Source organism: Xiphophorus hellerii, chromosome 7, assembly GCF_003331165.1.
Source record: "Xiphophorus hellerii strain 12219 chromosome 7, Xiphophorus_hellerii-4.1, whole genome shotgun sequence".
Taxonomy (NCBI): Eukaryota; Metazoa; Chordata; class Actinopteri; order Cyprinodontiformes; family Poeciliidae; genus Xiphophorus; species Xiphophorus hellerii.
This window is the reverse complement of record NC_045678.1, coordinates 22,326,195-22,347,629: the sequence shown is the minus strand read 5'-3', so window position 1 is coordinate 22,347,629 and position 21,435 is coordinate 22,326,195.

Sequence of the window (21,435 nt, the reverse complement as noted above, 5' to 3'; positions counted from 1 at the left end):
TTCAGTTTCAAAATGACCAAATTGTTGCAATGAACATTAGCCATATATAAAAAAAAAAATCACTGACAGATTACGGAAGCTGCAGGCAGAGTTCTCACTAACTCCAAACAGGCAAACCGTCACAGCAATCTTTATATCATTGCAGTAGATCCGTCTTTTCTTAATGTCTGATCTGAGGAAGGCAGAGCAGTCGTGTATTTCACGTGTACGTCATGCAGATATTGTGCAACATCAGGTTGCGTAAGAGTTTAAACTGAGTGAGCTTGAGAAGATTTCAAATTTCAAAGAACTACTGAAAAACAATAAAACTATTAGTTCTGCTGAGGTATTCTACTGGGAATTCTTGCATTAAATTTAAAGTAAACCTTTGCTCCAATTCATTCATCTGTGAATGTGTTTTTGCTTTATTTGAATGTGCTTTCGTGTTGATGTTTTATGATGCATTTCATTATTTTTTATCTTAAATTGTCTCCTAGTGTACTTCATAAATGTCTTGTAATTGCAATACATGCTGCAATAGAAAGTCAAGCTTTCATAACAGTTGATTTACCGTCACCCTAAATTCAGAATCAAAAAAAGATTTAAATACATTTATAAGCAATGTCAATCTTTGTAGACATACTGTATATTTCCAAGTAAAGTAACATTGAGCCTTTTGACAACTCAGTTTGGCTACAATACCTTAATAGCAATTCACACATGCAAAACAGAGGCTGCTCAGACCAGCATTGGTATAAGCTTTCAGATACCAAGGTTGTAGAATTAGCAAGGTGACATGTTACTGGTCTGATGGAGGAAACCAGAGCATCTAACGTAAATAAAGATTTGCACAGCTGAGGATTGGATTGGAGACCTTCTTCCTAAGAGGCAAAAGCAGCAACAACCACACCTCAGCCTTGATGTATTTTTCTTAGAGTGAATTATGCTGGTACAGATTATCACCCCCACCCCAGTCTTTGTTCTTTCCCTCCTCTTCCTCTGGACGTCTCAGTTTGCGCCCCATCCTGTCTTGGCCCACTGAGGCTCTGTCATGTCGGTGCAGGTTCCACTGATTCCAGCTGAAACCAATACCTTCGGATTCCGCGCAGGAAAAATGTATGCAGACATCAGTGCAAGACATCAAAATGACAAAGCTGCCACAGTTGTGCTTCTAAAATTTCCTTGTGAATAGAGCACATAAATACTGATTGGACATTTTGACTTTTGGACAGCTGGTTTTCTAATGCAACAACATTCTTCACATAATGGTTTTTGGGGGATTTTGCAGCCACTGTTGCTTTTCCTCACAGCCGACATTGAGAACCAGGTAGCAGTGTAATCCATCTTGTCAGGGATCCTGCAGAGTCACTCACTGTGGGTCCTGGTCCTGATTCTACTACAAGATATTTATCATGGCTCCTACTCTTAAGTTGTACTGATTGTAACTCAGCAGTTACTTGGAGAATTTACGAGAAATGTAGGAGAACACGATTATACTCATCATCCTAATAAAAGCAGCTTATTTGTTCTTTCCCAAAAGAAGAAGTTGTCCTTCAGGGGGGCAGTTATGAAGGTGTTTAGAGTTATAGACACACTGCTAGCATTAGTTTAAAATCTTGAACAACGTAAATTTCTTTTGGATTGTTGTACAGCACATAAATACTTCAACATATCCAATTCTGATAGGGACAAACAGCACATTATAAAAAGAAAGTTATTTTTTCTGCTACATCTTTTTCCTTTGTGAAACTTATTATATGTGATCATAATGTTCTGCCACTAATCTCCAGAAGTCAGTGTCTAGTTAACAATAATACTCCAAATTCGATGGGCTACAGCAAAAGTACAGTAGATAAAGAAACCAGCAAAAGGGCTGTTTTTATAAAGAAAAACAGGAGATCTGCTGATATTGCTGTTTACTTATCTCTCTGGGAAAACAAGGACACAAAAACTGAATTGATATTCAAGTGAGAAATAACTTTTTTCTCAGTTGTTTTCTTCTTCACTTCTGAGAAGTGAGAAGACAGACTCGTACATTATTGCCCCCATGAGGCTGGAGGGAAAAATGTACATAACTAAGTTAAACTCGTTTTTCAAAATAGTATAAATACTGACGGATGACAGGAATCTTTAAACCTTTCATTGTGTGAAGGAACACTGCTAAGCAACGAATTTCCACTTATTTCACTCCTTATTTATCCATTTGTTTTCTGTCACTTTTTTCCTTCCTCTCCATCGCTCACTTCTTTCTTCCTTCAGTCTCCTGGGTCTTACTGACAGCTGGTTTTTCTGGCTCGTGTTTGCCAACAAAAGATTGTCTGACACTGATCACTCAATACTCCTCTGTCCAAATATTTCAGACTGTTTCCATATCAGACTTGAATCGTTGGAAATTCGACAGCATCTCTTATTCATGGTGACCATGAATTATTCTCCCTGATATGAGCTCCAGTCACGTAAGGCAACACCGGAGATGTTGGAACATGACAGAAAGATAAATATGGAGCGTGACAGAGATTGACTGGCAGAAAAAAATATGAACTGTGAGAGTCAAAAAGAGATTATCTGAACATAGAATCGCATCATGCATCAGAGTTTTGTGGATTCTTTGGGACCTACAACACAAACAAGCAGGAAAAGATTTCAGAATAAACTGCGACCAGACACCAGTGGGACTGGAAACACAAAATAATTATAATAAAAATAATTCATTTACTTTATCATGTCATATTGTTTTTGCTACACTTATCATTCATATTTTTAGTGCTTTGTTGCTATAAAAATTTCCATCTTGTGGTATCCTAAAAAATTTATTTCACTTAAATTCAGTACAGCTCATTTATAAAGCCCCAAATCACAACACATGTCAATTCAAGGTACAGATTCAATTCAGTCCAGTTATTCATACATTTCAATTGATCCTACTTGTCAAGCAATGCAATCAAGCTCAGTTTGTCCTTGCTTGCTTGCTTCCTTCCTTCCTTAACAGTCTGTATTTATAGTGTTCACATAAATGTGTGCTTTGCATTCAGTGAATTATTACACAATGAATTAATCCTAGCTGAAAACTCAATTTAGTTGTGTTCAAACTTTACAGCAAATAAAGTCACTTTAACATAGTATTTATTTTTTCTTTTGTGTTTTCTGTAAGAAAATGGTTAGTCTGCAGTAATACATTTTGACTTTGTTCCACGTTACAACACATTTAACTGCAAATGCAAACAGACTTAGATGAAAAGAACACTATATTATAATTTGGAAAATACTTACATTTTTTAACTTGTCAAATTGTACCAAGCAAAAACAATACAACCTATTACACAAAATGTATTTTATTCTAAGTATACATTACATTTTAGAAAAAAAAACTTAATTCTTTGAGATTTTTTTGCCATTTCAAATTTGAAATTTTTTAAAACAATACTTGGATAAATTACCTGTCTAGTTATTAGAATAAGGCTTACTACTCACAATTACAGAAATATTGCAGAACTTTTGTTAAATCTGTTTCTTTTTTACATGGTAAAGAGAAAGTGAAATGTGTCTGATCTGAACCATATTCAGACCAGATTCGGGTGGGGAAATTTTATTTTATTACCACATGCTGAAGGGTAACTAAAACACACACGCCGACACGCCCACACACATACAGAAAACACATTCAAGGTCATGTTCCTACAAATAAGGGACAGATCGGCATCATAATAAATCTGCTCCGCGTTTCTTATAGGTGTGTGTGTTATTATTGAACCCTCCAAAGCTCAGCACTAAAGTCTTTGATCCATGAGAGTGCCGATGTGTGTCACAGTGATGGATTTAGTCATTACTATGTCCTCCTTGTCTCAGAATCTGTCTTTATGTCGAATGTTTGTCTATTTCTTTTTTTTATTAGTTTCTAATTTCTCTCAATATTTTTTAAACTTATGAGACAGAAAAAATACATTTGTGACAATCATAAAGTTTGTGTGTATGTCCTCAGATCTGAATTAGTTTTTTACATTTATAGATTCTCAAAAATTTCAAATTTATAATTTCCAACATATTTTATTTATGTATAAAAACATTGATGTATGATAGGACACCACTAAGTTCCAAGGATAGCATTTTATTATTTTTTTTTTTTTTTGGTTAAGAAAAAGTAAGTATAAATGTAACTTTCCTTGATAGCTTGGCCTCAGCTTTCCCAATTCTTTCACAGGTCTTGTGTCTTTTTTATATTGCACGACTCTAATCCTTTCACCCAATGGTCTATTTGAACTTTCACACCACTTCAAGTGGGAATACCTCATCAGAAGGTGTAAAACCACCTCTGCGTGACCTCTCAAGGCCTTCAAGTGATCTCACGTTTCCTGCTTGTAGGGGTGCACTTATTGTCTCGCACATCAACCAGTTGTGCAAATTGCTTTCTTTTACACAGAGACCAAGAGACTCGGAGCACACAGCTGAACTGACAGTTGATATTAAGCAAAACCCTCTGTGTTGCTAATTATCTCTGTAGAGAAACAAGGCCACAGACGTGTGCATGGGCCTCTAACCCTGTTTGAGGAAGTTTTAAGTAGAAAAAGATTATAGATTGAATTTGAAAGCCCTGCGGACATGTGGACAGTTTCATGTCTCCAACAGGAGTATCAAGGTTCTCTTCATAGCTTTGTCAGACTTTTCAAATTAACCGTGTCATTAGAGTAGATTTGTAAAATTCTGGATAGGAGTTATATCTCAGAAGAGCTGATTGTGCAGTCCACCAAAAGAAAAACAACATAAAAACCAACTCAACTACACTAATCAGACAGAAGCTGACCAAGGATGAGTATATTTTGAAGCTAGTCCAATGCCAAACATGCTCAAAATTAACAAGGGAACAAAAAGAAGGGGCTTATGTTAATTCCTTTGATCATTTTTATTTAAATATATTAATTATTTCTTTAATCATGCTCATCTTACTTTGCAGTTCCTTCAGCATCAGTTTTATCTAGAAACAATTAGAAATGGCCAAAGTTTTCTTCTTGTTTTCTTTGTTCTTTGTTTTATTTATTTGCACGTCACTTTGAAAAAGGGTTTAAGGATTAATTACAGTATTTAAATAGGATTTTAAAACATTTATGAAGTATAAATTCTAAACGTGTTTATATTTATGTGGTACAAAAAGAGTGAACAGACACATTAAAAAAAATAAATAAAAACTTCTGTTAAGCAGAGTAAAACATCAGGTTCCTGGTTTAAGTTCAACATTTTAAACACGTTCAAATCAGAATATCACCCAAAAGACGAAAGTTTTCATTACACAAATGGTCAGGGTCTTTCTATTTCACAAGATAATGGTTGATTCCAACTATCAAGATTGTACAACAGAAAATGAAAAGAGGGGGAATAATGTCTTTTATTCAGTTTCATAATCAGATGGTTCTTATTTGCCTGAACATGCGGCAGTGTTTTTAATTGAAAATGGAAATTTCTCTATTTAAGTGCTGATTACCATAGCAGGTGGAGAGCAATTAAAATAAATGAATGGTGAAATGTCCCATATATGAGTTATAGAAATCCTCCAGGCATTTTAACATGCAGCCATACTTTTCTACATTAAGTCTTAGATCCTTTTCCTTACTCTTCGCACAGTATTAATTTAGCTGGTCTATATTCAAACGAAGTAGAAAAAAGAAACGATAGGTGTTAGGTGTTGTGCATGTGCTTGCGTGTGTGTGTGTCTGAGCACCCCTGTGGCTTTTGGTGCTCGGTCAGAAAGCATGACTTTTATTCAGTTTGCGACTATTGAACAGCTGAGAATGCAGGAAACTGAAAGCAGAAGCAGAGTGGAGACATGTGCCATATGGAAAACTGAAAGTTCACATCATGTATCATTATCATCATCATCTTGATCACAGACAGCTACCACACGCCCATACACACAGGCATAGAGAATGACAGGGTGATGAATCCCAGCATGAAGGGAGGAGTAGTGTGAGAGCTTTGAAGAAAAATAATATTTATTTTATAATGTGAACAGGGTCTTTTTAATTCCCTAAAATTAAAGTTCACCTCCACTGAAATACTGTTTTCAGTTTCCCAAGCACTGACATGCTACCTTTAAAAGTTTTTATATATACATATAATATTATCCAGTATACCACACATTCTAGCTACTGTTACTGATGAATATGCATGTTGTAAGAATACCATCTGAAAATATTAATGATTAACAGAAAAACTCCTTTTAGATATATATACTGTATATATATACAGTACAGACCAAAAGTTTGGACACACCTTCTAATTCAATGGGTTTTCTTTATTTTCATGACTATTTATAAGGCAAGAAATCCCACTTATTAACCTGACAGGGCACACCTATGAAGTGAAAACCATTTCAGGTGACTACCTCTTGAAGCTCATCAAGAAAATGCAGAGTGTGTGCAAAGCAGTAATCACAGCAAAAGGTTGCTACTTTGAAGAAACTAGAATATAAGGGGTATTTTCAGTTGTTTTACACTTTTTTGTTTAGTGCATATTTCCACATGTGTTATTCATAGTTTTGATGCCTTCAGTGTGAATCTACAATGTCAATAGTCATGAAAATAAAGGAAACTCATTGAATTAAAAGGTGTGTCCAAACTTTTGGTCTGTACTGTATATATATACTGTATATATATATAGTGCACTGAAACTTAACCAAAGTTTCATGCTCAAGTTAAACACCTTCTTTATAGTTATATATTCACTAAGAGGGGATAAAGTTAAACATAAAAAAGGCCCAACAACCTGGTTGAGGTGCACAGACTAATACTTTGCCTAACACACTTTCTGATTAAATTTGGTCAAATTTTACTCCCCTTTGATAGGTGTGTACCACCATGACAGACCTTGATTTTGAAATATTTTCCAATATGTTTTGTGAAAGTTCTCAAATTCTCTCGGTAACCCCTCAAATTTTCAGCCATATTTAATTCAGAGCTCTTCCTGAGCATTCCAATACATTCATTTTCCTTAGTGAAGATATGCCTTTTTTTGTGGGTTCACTGTGATGCTGACCTAATATAATCCCTCTTGAGCTTTCCAGCAGACATCTGAAGGTTTTTGATCAAAACTAGAACTGTTAAATGAATGTATCTCTCTTTTTCAGCTATGTCCAAATATTGATTGTTTTTAAAGTTAAGGAATCTAAGAAGCAGTGCAAAGGAAGTTTTATCAGAGCAAAAAGGCCATATGAGAATGATACCCAAAATACTTCTGGAGACGAAAAGACGTAAGAAAGTTATTGGTGTTTGAAAGAGATCTCAGTAGTGTGTCTGACAGGAAACAGAGACAAGGTGTCATGCAACACTCCAGCTGGGTGTCGTCCTCAGCTCCAACCCCCAATGATGTATGGTGAGACACCACTGGGAGCCGACTAGTGAGGCAGGAGACGGTGAAATGGAACCAATATCTGGAGCTGCCCTCTCTGCCATAAATTAAGTGAGGATGACAAGGATTAAATAGCTCAAGCTTTTGAGTGTTTGTGTGTGTGACTGTACTTTTGTCTTTGTGAAAACTTTCAAAATCTGACATAACAGAGGAGACAGTTTTATTAAATGAGATCATCTTTGTAGAGTGATGAGGGAAAAGGGTGAAACTGCATAAATGTCTACATTTTATTCAGTCAATATAAACTTTTATCACAATCCACATAAAAATCAATATAAACACAAGTGTGAATGTAGATGACAAAAGGTAACACAAAGTGAATTCATCTGGGATGTAGAGAGAAATATGGCCGTGTGAACAAAATAAGTCCATGTATGAGCATTTTTGCGTGCTTGCCCATGCGTGACGATCCAAGGGTATTGACTAGCATATGTTTGGAAGCTCATATTGCATCCAGATGTCACAGCAAATCAATTCCAGTCATAGAAGGCCAAATGTTTTTCATAAGCCTCGCAAAGCCTGGCAGGTGCAAGGTCTACAACAATTCAGTCGTGGAAACAAGGGCAGAAATGGAAAATGCACAGATATTAAATGTTAAATATCTGCTTTATATTAAATATCAATCAGCCATGTGTAAAAAAATAAGGGGGAAATATTTTTTTATAACTTTGTGCTGCTTGTTTAAAGGGGGTTAAATTTACAATGATTTGGTGAAATGTTTTTTGAAAAGAAAAGCTAATGTATTATAGGAAAATCGAATGGGTGTTTATGGGCACAATTAGCTCACTAGAAGTACGCTTAAGCTCCTGTTTCTATTTCTTGTCTTGCCACACATGTTGGCTTATTTAAATACAAGTACTGTGAGGATGTAAATTTGACAAAGGAAGAATGTTTTGTAAAACATCAAGTTCTGATGTGTTGCTTATGATGCAGCGTTGTCCATGTATTGGAATGAAGAATGTCAAATTAGGAATTTTCTGTCAGGTTAGAGCAAGCTAGTTTTCCCCATAACATCAGAGGTTTATTTTCCTTTTTTCTCATACTTAACTATAAATTCAGAACAAAGGTTTACTTTCTATACAAAGCATGCGAGTGTCTCCAAGAGTTCAAATAATTACCAGCCAAATTACAACACCAGAGTGCTGGGGCCAATTCTTGGATTTGACATCACCAGGTGATTGATTGATTATTAAATAAAATCATCTGTTGCAAACAAAATGAAGTGATGCAATAATAGGGGCCTTGCTGCACAGTGCCACAGAACTTTTTAATATGTCCAAAATTTACTTTGCCTTCTTTATATCTGTAGATCAAATTGACATATAACAGCATCTGATGCAAAGAAAGGTTATACTGAAATTGTACTGACTTAAAGCAACATTCCCTCATAGGACATAGAAACACCGGGTGGATATGCTACATTGTGATGGACATATTGAATTCCATTTCCAACTAACAGAAAATGACAAGTTTTAGATCAGTTTTTTAAAATCTTTTTTGACACTTGTTTTTGGCACGTATTTTATTTCACCAGTTCTCAAGTTTCTATTTGAGTTAGGTTACCAAAATGTCTTGATTCTGTTTGAGCTTGAGCCAAAAACCCAGAATACAATTTGTTTATGGGTGTTTGGCTGTAGGCATGAAGCTGGTGCACCATGTTCAAGGTTGCTGATTCCCCAGTTGAGCTGACCTAAGTTTTATTTTCAGCTCTCAGGCCTTTGCCCTTCCAGCCCATCCCATCAAGCTACCACTCAAGCAACAACAAATAATACCACACAACTTTTTCATTCAACACATCAGATTAGGGTTTCCTTCCTACATACCTTATGTGCATAGTCAGGATTTTAAATAAGGTGTTTCAGTTTTGGTAAATAAGTCTACAGACTTACTAAGTCACTATGGCATTGTAGACTCATTTTCCAATGAAGCTAGACAGAATAAACATAATAAAAACCACTTATAAGACTCTCATGTGTGCAGAAAGACATATCAAATTTGAAGATGAGCAAATAAAGACTTGTCAAGACAGGCAGAGGGACTTTAACAAGGCAAAGAAGCATTTCATTAAATTTAATTATGTATTATCAAGACTTTGATTGGGTTATGCCACACATAACATTTTAATATGAGTATTTATCAGCCCTCAACCTCTGTCAAAAGCCAACTGCATTAAAAAACTGTTAAGTATTTATTCTAAAAATTCTCTTTGGAACTAGAAGCTGCATTAGAAACATAGTTTTAAAAAATGGTAAAAGTGAAACTTATTTTTCTTCTGCCCTAGAAATATATGTTGGATATGATGATTACATGATCGTAAAAGTAGAGAAGCCTAATTTTGCATCAGTTATGGTTGTTCTTGGCAGTCTCGCAAGACTTAAATGTTCCCAACTTGTCTTCTTAAACAGGAAAGATTAAATGCTGAGTTTATTTTTAAAAACAAAATACTTCAGTTTTTGACACTTGACAGAAAACTGCTGCTATTAGAAATTTTCATGGGAAATTCTCATAAAATCTTTTTGTATGGTATGAAAACATGTTGTATAGTGGAGATGAGTTATATTGAACTCTGAACCTCTAAATCAAAATCATGTGCAATGATAACTCCCTCTGTAACTTTTTGTTACCCAATGTAATGCCTTAACCGTAAAAAGTTAAAGAACTTATACACACTTAAAATTGCTCATAGCCTTCAGACTCCATGGCAGGTTTATAAAAATATTTGTGACATGCCAACTACATTAAGTCGAAGTCATTGTCAGAACAATATGATCTATTATTCTAGATGTACATAACAAATAGTATTTTTACAAAATTGCTGGAATGAGAAGCAAGAGTAAAAGGGATCTCTGCTGGAAAGAGGAAGAGAGACATCGAGGGACAATTTGTCATCTGTCTGGTTTAGATTGTGCCGGAGAGAAAATGTACTTGGAGAGCACAAAGAAAACACTATAAATTACTCTCTGTACAACACATTCATAACCCAGCATTATCATCTCCGATCCATATATCACATGGAGAGAGCTGTTTGCATTTTGCACAAATTCACAACCATATGGAGAGCGGCACATCTGAGGACACACACACGTATTCACACTGAGCTGAATCTACGCCAAAAACCATTAATCCACTCTGTGACTGGGAACAAGTCCAAACGGGCTTGTTTATCTGCTCAGGTATCTGATGTTTTAATATGAAGTATGTAACAATTTAACTACCAAAATATTTATAACTGTGTCAGCTAAAATATGCAACTTTGATGGAAGTAACTGTGGAGTTTATACTAATATTACATAGAAGATGCGTGCTAGATAAAAATGTTAAAAAAAATCTGGAGCAGTAGTCTGTGAATAACAGACATTATGCTCCACAGCATGGTGCTGATTATAATTTCTTAAAATCTTTTGTGTAGATATGTTTTTAATTCTACCTTTACTGTTCAAATCAGTAAAACTTGCTTGAACTAAATGTTCCAAAATTTCCTTTTTTTATTATATCCTTGTTGATATAAAACTATCAAAAGTAAATATAATAATCTTTTGTTAATGACCCTGGAGGTCATTGTTGTCTAAAATATCCCATCCTTCTACTTTCTCACTTCATCTTACTCATCTTTTTACATTTCATCTATAGATACACATAACGTCTCTTGTTCCCTTTATTTCTCAAATGAACAGACATGGTAGTTTACCTGGAGATATGTGAATTATCTGGAGCAGTGATATAGATGGAGACTGTGACCTGCCAGCACCTCAAAGTTGTTCCAAATCAATTTACTGTTCCATCACTGTGACCCAGTTATTCATCCTTCTCCCCCTGCCCTGTCCCTACAACACTGAGCAATCTCCATTTATCAGTGTCTCTGTCTCCATTCTCTGCTCTCATCTGTTCTTTTAAAATTACTAAGAGTCAGATTTTCTTGACAATGAGAAAAGTTTGTCTTTTTGGGCATCACTTCAGAAAAAAGAAGGAACACTGGAAAATGAATTGGGATTTGAAAATAAGCTTGCCCTGAAACCTTTTGTTCCACTGCTCTCATGCAGTATTCATAGATCTCGATGAACAATTCCTCGCTTTGCATTCATTTTTTAACCTTGCTAGTCAGGCGCATGGTTAATGACCTTGAGGGAAAAGCAAAGCAGTGTGACTCACACCTGCTGCTTCTATGGGAAGAACGCATATGTGTGATTCAATTTGTGTTTATATGCAGGAAATGTCTTTTTTTCAACAAAAATTTATATGGGGTTGGATGTACAAAAGCTAGTAGCACACTATATCAATTGAAAATTTGATAATATAGATCCATAATACACAGAATAACATATTTCAAGCAAATATTTTCACTATTTTGATGATTTCCCTGAAAATCTGAATTTTATATTAAACAGAAAACATATATAATCAGACATTTGAGACTACTGAAAGGCAGGCTCATGTACTATACTCTTTTTCTACAAATTACCACATTTGTGGCAAATAGGTCATCAGTGATACTGCTAAGGTGCTATGGAAACCCAGGTTGTTTTCATAGTGGCTTTCAGCTCATCTGTATTGTTGGATCTGACATTTCTCATTTTCCTTTTTGGAATCCACTATAAATTCTCTGAGGGGTTCAAGTCAAACATACTTTCTTTCACAAATTGCTCTAAGAATTTTGACAAAACTGACTTGAAAACATTGTTTTCCAAATAATCCCTGAATTGGGGGTCATGTCATCAGCTGGATCTCAGATTACTTTGGATCAGAGCCTCCCTACTCTTCGCTCAGATTCCCTCAATACCCGAAGAAGATTCATTCATTTAAAAAATGGCCTTGGAGCACTCAGCCACACAGTTATCACTTTCCTTATGTTAAGAAACTTAAGGAAAATGGCAGTTGTAGCTCATGTCCAGGATACTTTTATGTGTGGTTACTCTCGAAGTTTGATGTCAGCTGCAGTCTACGCCTTTAGCACTTGTTCGGAGAATTATCCTTTCTCCATACTAAGTTGTTCATGTATGAAGTTGAAGAATAGTCAGTGAGTTGAATTCATGAATTCCATTTATTGATATCAAAATACAGCTGGTCCACTTCTCATGCTATCCTTGTGAACTAACAGAGCAAAATAGCATCAAACAGCAGTTTGTAATTCCCTTTATTATCCTAAGCTACCCCCTAAAGAGGCTGTTCCCTTTCCTTTAACCTTAGCGCATGTGATCTATGTGAATGCATGTATGTGTATATGAGCATGCAAATAGCTAAAAGAGATAGAGGGGAAACACAGAATTATTTATTCTCAATATACTCTTGAATTAACTTTCCTTCACAATCTTCTATTCATGCTTCTAAGACAACTTTTTCTACCTCACTTCTTAATTATATTTAACTTTCAATTTTATTGCATTAAGCACTTGGTGAACAACCAGCTTCTTTGCAATAGTGTTTTGTAACTTAATGGCTATCAAATCATCAGTCTCTCAATACCCGAAGAACATATATATGGCTGTATAAAACACAGCCATAGATATATTTGTGAATATAAAAGCCTTTAATTTCATTCTAATTTATGAAGGGATGGGATTTTTAATCCACATTAACTTTAAACTATAACATCATAATCATTTTTTTTTTGCTTTTTGAACTAAATTACTAAATTAACTAGTCAATGGTTTTCAACTTTATTGCACTGCACCTGTAGTTAATGAGAAATATTATTCTCAGAGGTAAATAACAGTTGCAAAACTATATTTTGAGTTTGGTAAAATATATACATTTTGCACCCATTAGTTTGCAGTAAGTCTACATGTAAATCTGAAATCTTAAATTTGTGAAATAGCTATTTTTATAACCTACTTCAGCTAATGTGACTTTGATATTTTGACAGGCAAAGAATAAGATTTGGGTAAATCCCCTTTGTGTGTGTTTAAGATAAATCATGTTTCTTTTATCCTACAGGGTATTAGAAACACATCAGCAATAGTATTTACACAATCCTAATCACATTGCCTATCTTCTGTCATCTAAAACCAAAGGATTACTTTTATATCCTGTCTCACTGTTGACAGCAGAGGAAGTAGTGGGTGGCAACCCTCTTTTCTTATGTTTTATTGTAAGAATAAACATCATTTCCAGAGCAAAAGCACATATTTTCTTACAATAATGAGTGATCTGTGTGCAGCTTTTTACTTTTTGTTTTTCCCTTGTTACACTGATCCAAGCAGAATCTGTAATAGACATTTTAGTTTATGCAGCTGACCACAAAAAAGTAAGTTTAGGTATGGATGTAAACAGTAAAGGACACCAGACAAGGGCAGAGCAAAACGGTTACATTTAACAAAAGGAGAAGAAGTGGATGAGCAAGACTAAAACTTGCAAAGAAAATTACAAAGCAGGAACATTTCTTTCACTTCTAGTAAAAGTGTAACAACAGAAGAATTTGTTTTGTTGAATTCTAAACTCTTGATGTGGTTAGCAGTTTGATGAGGGTGAGCACTGCAGAACCAGAACAAAGAGCTGAAACGTACATCTGTCCCCTCTACTCTGCATGCAAGAGACCACCTCCAGCTGTCTGCATAATAAACACTCCCTCATCCACACATGCACGCACACAGAAAACAAGAAAATATTCCAGCCACATTTCTGGACACAAAGATGAACACACATTGTGAGCTCAAACATTAAGATGTTGTAATTTTTGGGATAATTAGTTGGCCTGTCAGTTTTATGGCTGTTCCTTGCTAGCTCCAAAATTAAGCCTTTGAGACCTCTTGCTCTGTTGCACACACATACACACACGCACATTTTTGTCTCTTTATGTTTGTGCGTGAGAAAGAGAAAGACACATGCAAGAAGAGAGGCAATTGAAGCTGGGTGGTGGGGGTGCGTGTGTGTGTGTAGGGGGGGATATAAACCCACTATTTAATTAGGAAAAAATAATCTCAGCTGCTATAGCCCTTAACAAGATCAAGATTTTCTTCAGTCATTGTCTTAAATGTGCATTTGCTCATGCGATAATTTAAATTTGACCATTTGTATTCAAATACCCTTTGCGATCACAATCATCCCAACTTCTGTAAGCAATTATTTCATTAAAAGAAGAAATTTTGATGATGAAGTTGAAATCCTCATTCTGAAGATTAAAGAGAAAAACTCTTGAAAACGTTTGAACATGCAGGTTCTTGTTTTGCTGGGAAAACAGCAAACGTAAAAAAAGGTATAAACACTGTTGGTAGTTTTAGCTCAGGCCACTTCTTTAAGCTTCCAATTTTCTTTGCTGAATACTTACTGAAATTTAAGGCCATTATCACATATCTCCTTCGATTAAGTGACTACCTTTTGAAACAAAGCAACTTTTGTTCATTTCTATAAAACAATTCTGACTTATTTTTGAATAAGCAAGGTCCAGTCTAAAAAGTTATTTAAAGTAAAATAAAAAATCTAATTTTACTTTAGGCATTACAGCAACTTGTTGACGACTTAAAAGACTGGCCGTGATCCACTAGCTTATACAGTCCGTTAGTAACTGCAGCCCTATGGGTACACACGGAAACATACAATGACTCACATCCACAAAGTGATTATTTATGATCTGAAACAGGTGAGGATAAGTAATTTAATTATGTTCCATAAAAACAATAAACTCAGGAGAAATAAACCGGCTGCTTCTGCACTCCCGGCTTTGTACTCAACCCTCTGGCAAGTAACTGGTGTGTAACGTACATAAACACCGTTTCCTTTTTAACTGTCTAGGACTCTTGAACACCAAAAGTGCCTTGCTCTACCGCTGACTTTTATGAGTCAATGTCCAAAGCTATCCCACAGTTAAAACATTTTTCTAAGCTTTCAAATTTGCATTTTCCCTACAGCCAAACAAATATAGTGATTCCTTTTTAAGTATATATCCTGAGCAGGATTACTATAGCAACAACACATTATCAGTAGGGTAAAACTAACCTGTCTCATGACGGTCTGATCCCAGCTCACGTTCCCTATTAGTGGGTGAACAATCCAACGCTTGGTGAATTCTGCTTCACAATGATAGGAAGAGCCGCCATCGAAGGATCAAAAAGCGACGTCGCTATCAACGCTTGGACGCCACAAGCCAATAATCCCTGTGGTAACTTTTCTGACACCTCCTGCTTAAAACCCAAAAAGTCAGAAGGATCGTGAGGTCCCGCTTTCACGGTCTGTATTCATACTGAAAATCAAGATCAAGCAAGCTTTTGCCCCTCTGCTCCACAGGAGGTTTCTGTCCTCCCTGAGCTCGCATTAGTAAATATAAATATAAATATTTCCCTACTTAGAATATCCTAATCTTCTCTTTTCCAATGTTGCTTTTCTATCTCAAATATGAACAATTCATCAGTTTCAAAGACGGGATGGTACTTTTACAACATTAAAAGAACAGCAAAAAAGCATAATATGTAATGAGCATCAACTTAAATTGATCATGTGTAAATGCACTTGATTTTATGCATGATCACATTAATTCTTTTGCATGTCAGCTTGAAAAAGTTAGCTTATCAGCAGAATGCTGTTTAATATGCTAGAAATTTATACAGACAATAGGCTCAGTCTGTAATTCTTGAAACTGACCATCTGATTTTAAGTTGACTTATTTCTAAAATCAAACTTAGGAATTCAAACTTGCTGTTAGGCTTGAATACTAATGAACAACTGACAGAAACTAAACTGACATGTTTCATATTTTCTAGCTAAAAGTCAAACCAAGATTGTGCCAATGAGTCCTACTGGTTTGGATGGTGTATAATTAACTTTTTCTTTCAAAATGATATTCTTGTATACATTACTCCCATTCCCAACCTAAAGAATGCCTCCCTGGCACTCTAGAATCTGGTGTTTGGGCCTAGAGTTACATTATCATCCATCTCTTGATTCGTGCTTGTCTCCAAAGGTTATTTTCCTTTTCATACTTACTGCAAACAGTCTTAACATAACAGGTTGGGAATGAATAATAGTCTGCCTGATTTTTGAATATCTGCAAACATTGCTATTTAAAATCTAGTAGATCAGCAAAGAAAAAGAAACTAAAAATGATATCCATTAAAAGCAAAGAGGCTTCTTGGCTCCCAGAAAACTCAATAAGTGTTTATATCCTTGCTATCATTTGCACAGTTTTTCCTTGTACAAACTCAGTTGTTTTTATGTACAAAAGATGTACAAAAATAAATGCGTGTTTTGTTCATTTTTTGCACATTTCTATTAATCTGAGAATGCAAATTTTCATAATTGTACAGTATTTTTCTTATGCTGTAAATTTGCCCTTACCGTACAGTGTCCTGCTTGTATTTTCTGTTTTTAGATTTTATCTTTGTGTGAATTTGCATGCTTCTGTTACCCTGCAACCTCGGATGGCTGAGGGTAATGTAGTAGATGATCTTCCCTCAACGTGTGATGCTGCAATATATTAAAGACGAGACACAGACGTTGAGCTCCTTTTACCTTCAACAGGAAGATTTATTCTTCTTATGATGACCGTACTCCATATACAACACTACATATGCAATACTTCATATCAAATACTTCATGTATCACTGTATAACTTCAACAAATAACCCTTCGATTCAGTACATTACAAATGACTGCAATATCCCTTTAAACCGAACGAGAATTATTTTAACATGCTCCATCATGAATTTTATTGAATGACAAAATATTTTAGATAGCTTTTAATTCTCCAAACCAATTAGCTTTGTTTTAACTCAAATACCTTGTCCCTTTTCCTCAGACCTTTTATATTTTTAACTTTCAAAATAAAAATATATGGATTTGCTTTTAACTATTTTAATAGCTTTTACAATTTTTATTCTGCACAACATATACTTTAATATTTAAGCAATGTAGCTTTTAACTGTATCCACTGTTTTAACAACATTACAGTATTTTATCTCTTACACAAAAAAACTACAAACTGCTCCATTAATACTGTCTCTTCATGCAACCATTTACTCATTGAGTTTGACAACATTGTTTCTGTTATTGAAATAACCCATAAAGAAAAGACACCAGAAAAATATCTTTTACCATTTCAAAAGTGAAAAATACAATAAGTTCAAAATGAACTAAATCTCTAGTCCTTCAACTGTTTCTCAGCTAGCTCAACACATATGTACAATGTTCGCTCGCATTAGCATTAGTTAGCCTCCAGAAATACGTCCCGTTTTCTACACAATGTCCATCCAAAGCTGTACAAAGTGACCCACCAGTTGACTTTCGAGTCTATAACCTCTTAACTCTTAAAGGACACCACATTTATGCATCAAAATAAATTTTTACTGACCTGCGATATAGAAAAGACGAGACACACACGTTGAGCTCCTTTTACCTTCAACAGGAAGATTTATTCTTCTGGTGTGCTCAATCTTTTCTTGGTCACTAACGCGTCAGCGCCCCTAGCGGCCATGTGTAGAATTGCACGGACTAACTGAAATAACACTACAGAACTTATTACGACGAGAAATTAAAGATACAAAATGAAAAATTATGTTGGGGTGCCTATTTTCTTACTTCTTGGTTTTGTTTACTGACTTGTTTTTCACCCCTCTACACTTCCATTTACCTGAGGGACAGTAAAATGTATTTTTCTATTCTATTCTATTCTATTCTATTCTATTCTATTCTTTTCTAATAAATCAAGGCCACAAGGCTACTTGCCTTAATAATACTGGTTTCCCTGAGTGACCTTACAACCTTTGTGATTTGAACAGCATCTAGCAGGCATCATGGTGAGTCCTCTCCGGAGGCGTTACCCTGACCAAAACACACTCCCCCAAACACAGACTGTTCAAATTTATTCTCACATATCCCCTGGCTCTGTCCTGGGCAGCATATGGCTGACCATGAGGTTCAAGGACACCAGCCTTTCACAGATTTAGGAAATCCATCACTGACATACACACATTCATCTTGGCCTCACCCTGCAGAAAATAAACACACACACTCCGACCGTTCACGGACACACAAACAAGTGGGCACTACTTACATGACGGAGAAGTCATGCAGAAACAAAGGTAGTTGCTTTCTCTACAATGAACGGCTTCTGATGACAGGAGGTGGATGATGAGGTTCAACAAAAGGGCCCAAATGGAGAACTAAAAACAGAAACATGCACACATCAACACCCAAACTAACTGCCTGACCTTGTGTTGCGAATGTGGTGTTTTGTTTGAGTTGAAGCTGTGACATAACCCTCTTTTCTCTCTAACAGTTTACATCCTCAGAATTGTTTAAATCCTCATATTTACTTTTTTTTCCAACAGCAAAGTGAAGCCTTGAAACATTCTCAATTCCTTTGTTGATGTGAATAGGATTAAATATAATCCATCCACACAAAACTGAAATATATAGACATGTTGAACATGATACGGAACGCTGGTGCGCAGACAGGAAATGTAGCCAGTGTGACATATAATCAACAAAAACAAGCGTTGGCCAGCTTCTCTTATTTGTCAGCTGCCTGGCCTTGGTGTCTCAGCTTGACATGTTTGAATAATCCAGGTTGTGCTTCAATAAGCATGGCTCCTATCAGCCTCACATAGATTTGATGGATCATATCTATTGGTCCAATCATTTGTCACAACAAAAGGAGGGAACAAACACAATGGCTATAGTAGCTCAAATTATATCTAATACCTCACTTCCCAACCTAGAATGGCTCCGCAGGATGAAAGCAAAGTAGGGATGTCTTTTTCTTTGTTTTTTCACAATCAAAATTTTACAGTGAGTGGATTTAAATATTGTTTAAATATTTATTTGAATGACAATGATAATGTTAACTCTTTCAGAAAAGTCAGTCAAACTAAGTAAATACATATATATATATGTAACCCCTTAAATTTCTGCAATTTGACCTGGAAGTATGTAAAGTACCATATGCAGGACGTACACAGTATTGTTGAACACACTTGCATATTTAACTTTCATTATCAAAGGAATATTTTCTTCTTTTTTTGTTTTCTTTTTCAGACATTTTAATAGAAGAAAATATTTGAAAAAAGTATTCAATCAAAACCCAGTAACCTCTGGATGTCTCACTGTGGCACGGATTGTAGGCATAGATGTAAATATGGCTAATACTTAACAGGAACTAAACATTTTTATCATAAGATTCCAAAACTAGCTTTTAATTCTGCCATACCCCAATCAGATTTCTTCTTGTAGAAAAGGTCTACGTGAAGTGCTGTAGTTGATCAGAGTACTGTTGCAGTAAAATGTAAATTATGATCTTACGTGTGTGTGTAGGCTACTAATTAGTCAGTTTGTTCTACATGCGTTTAGGATTGTGGGGAGGACGGCAGGATGGGGGCACACAGATTTGTTTCCTACAGAGGCCATCTGTTGAAGAGATGCTCAAACACACACACATTCATATTTACACTGGAGAAAAACCATAAATGGAATGCATGAGGGGCTCACCATTACTTGTAATTTTTAAACCAATTGAAAATATTTAGTCAAATTGCCAACAACAATAATTTTTATCAAAATGTTGAGTAATAATCTAGAGGAGTGGGATAATTATCCAGGTAGAGGAGTAGTGGATTAGAGAAGTTGGGTTAATGCTAGGGTTTGTCAATTATGTATTCTTACTCAGAAGTGGGATGAATATGACTCCGAGGAAGTGTGAGGGTGGCTAAGTTCAGCAGGGGCTCAGGGAAAGTTGATAAGTCTTTCAATGTTGCCATATCTAATGATTTACTGGTGTAATGCTGGAGGGCAGACAGCAAATAAGTAGGAGTTGCACCGAGGACCAACGGAGGACTCTTGTGGGAGATCAGAGGGAATCCCAAATGAATATTGCAGCAGCAGTTTAAACAAGAAGGTAGCTAGAAGTTTGAAAAGTTACTTTGGTGGAGACATGAAGTAAATCTTAGGTAAGTGGTTCCAAAGCACTTTACTAGGGATATACACACATGGACATATTATTGGTGTCTTCTTCAGACTTCTTCACCTGTCCACAGGTATGTTGGCCCACTCTCTGTGGCCATCTGCTGTAGTTGTCTCAGTTTTGAGGGATGCCTTCGCTAAATGACATGTTTCAGCTGCTTCCACGGAAGTTAAATAGAATTTAAACCATTGCTCATAGAAGGCCAGTTCAGAATAGTCCAATGCTTTGCTCTTAGTCACTCTTGGGTTGTTTTAGCTGTTTGTTTTAGGTAATTTTTTTGTTGGACGACTTGTGACCTGTGATTGAGACCAGAGCTTTCTGACATTTCTCTCCAGAATGCCTTGATAGTCTTGAGAGTTTATTGTACTCTACTTATTCAAACTCCCTGTGCCAGATGCAGCAAAGCAGCCCCAGAACATAACTGAGACAAAGAACAATGAGTGGTCTGATCTGAAATTGATGTACTTTGACCTTGGACTTCCCCTTTAATTTCTTTATAGGTTGTTATGGCCCCTTTGGTTATCATTTGTGTTATCCTTCTCCTCAATTTGTCATCAGTTTTCTCTTTAGCCAGGGATGGTTGGCTGCAGTCCTGTAGACCTCAAACTACTGAAAAAAATTGAAACTATAGTCATGGGAGCATGAAGCTTCTTGGAGATGGTCTTTTATCACTTAACCTTTAACATGCTTGTCTATAATTTTCTTTCTAATCTCCTGGGACAACTCTCGCCTTCTTTTGCTGTGGTCCATGTTCACTGCGGTACACACCATGTCACCAAACAGCACAGGGACTACTTCTCACCCTTTAAATAGGCAGAATGACTCTAATGCTAATTAGAGAACAAGTTTTACATGTTCCTATGGTCAATTTATTTTCAGTCTTTTCTAAAGGTATCAACATTTTTGTCCCAGTCTTTTTCATCAGTTTAATTTTTTATAATTATGTTGAACCTAAATTCAAAGACAATCTTTGACTTTCACAGGTTCATTTTCAGTAATGTTTTAAAATGTATTATTACTTTGGTCAGCTTGTTGTGGCAACTGTTGTGGAGTTTTCAATCATTAACAGAGGGGCGTCCACATGTGAAATAGCAAGGATAGCTATTTCACATAGAACTGCAACTGTGGCTGGATAATCTGTCAATGTCTAGAAGTCCCTCCGGTCTCCTTATGTTGTG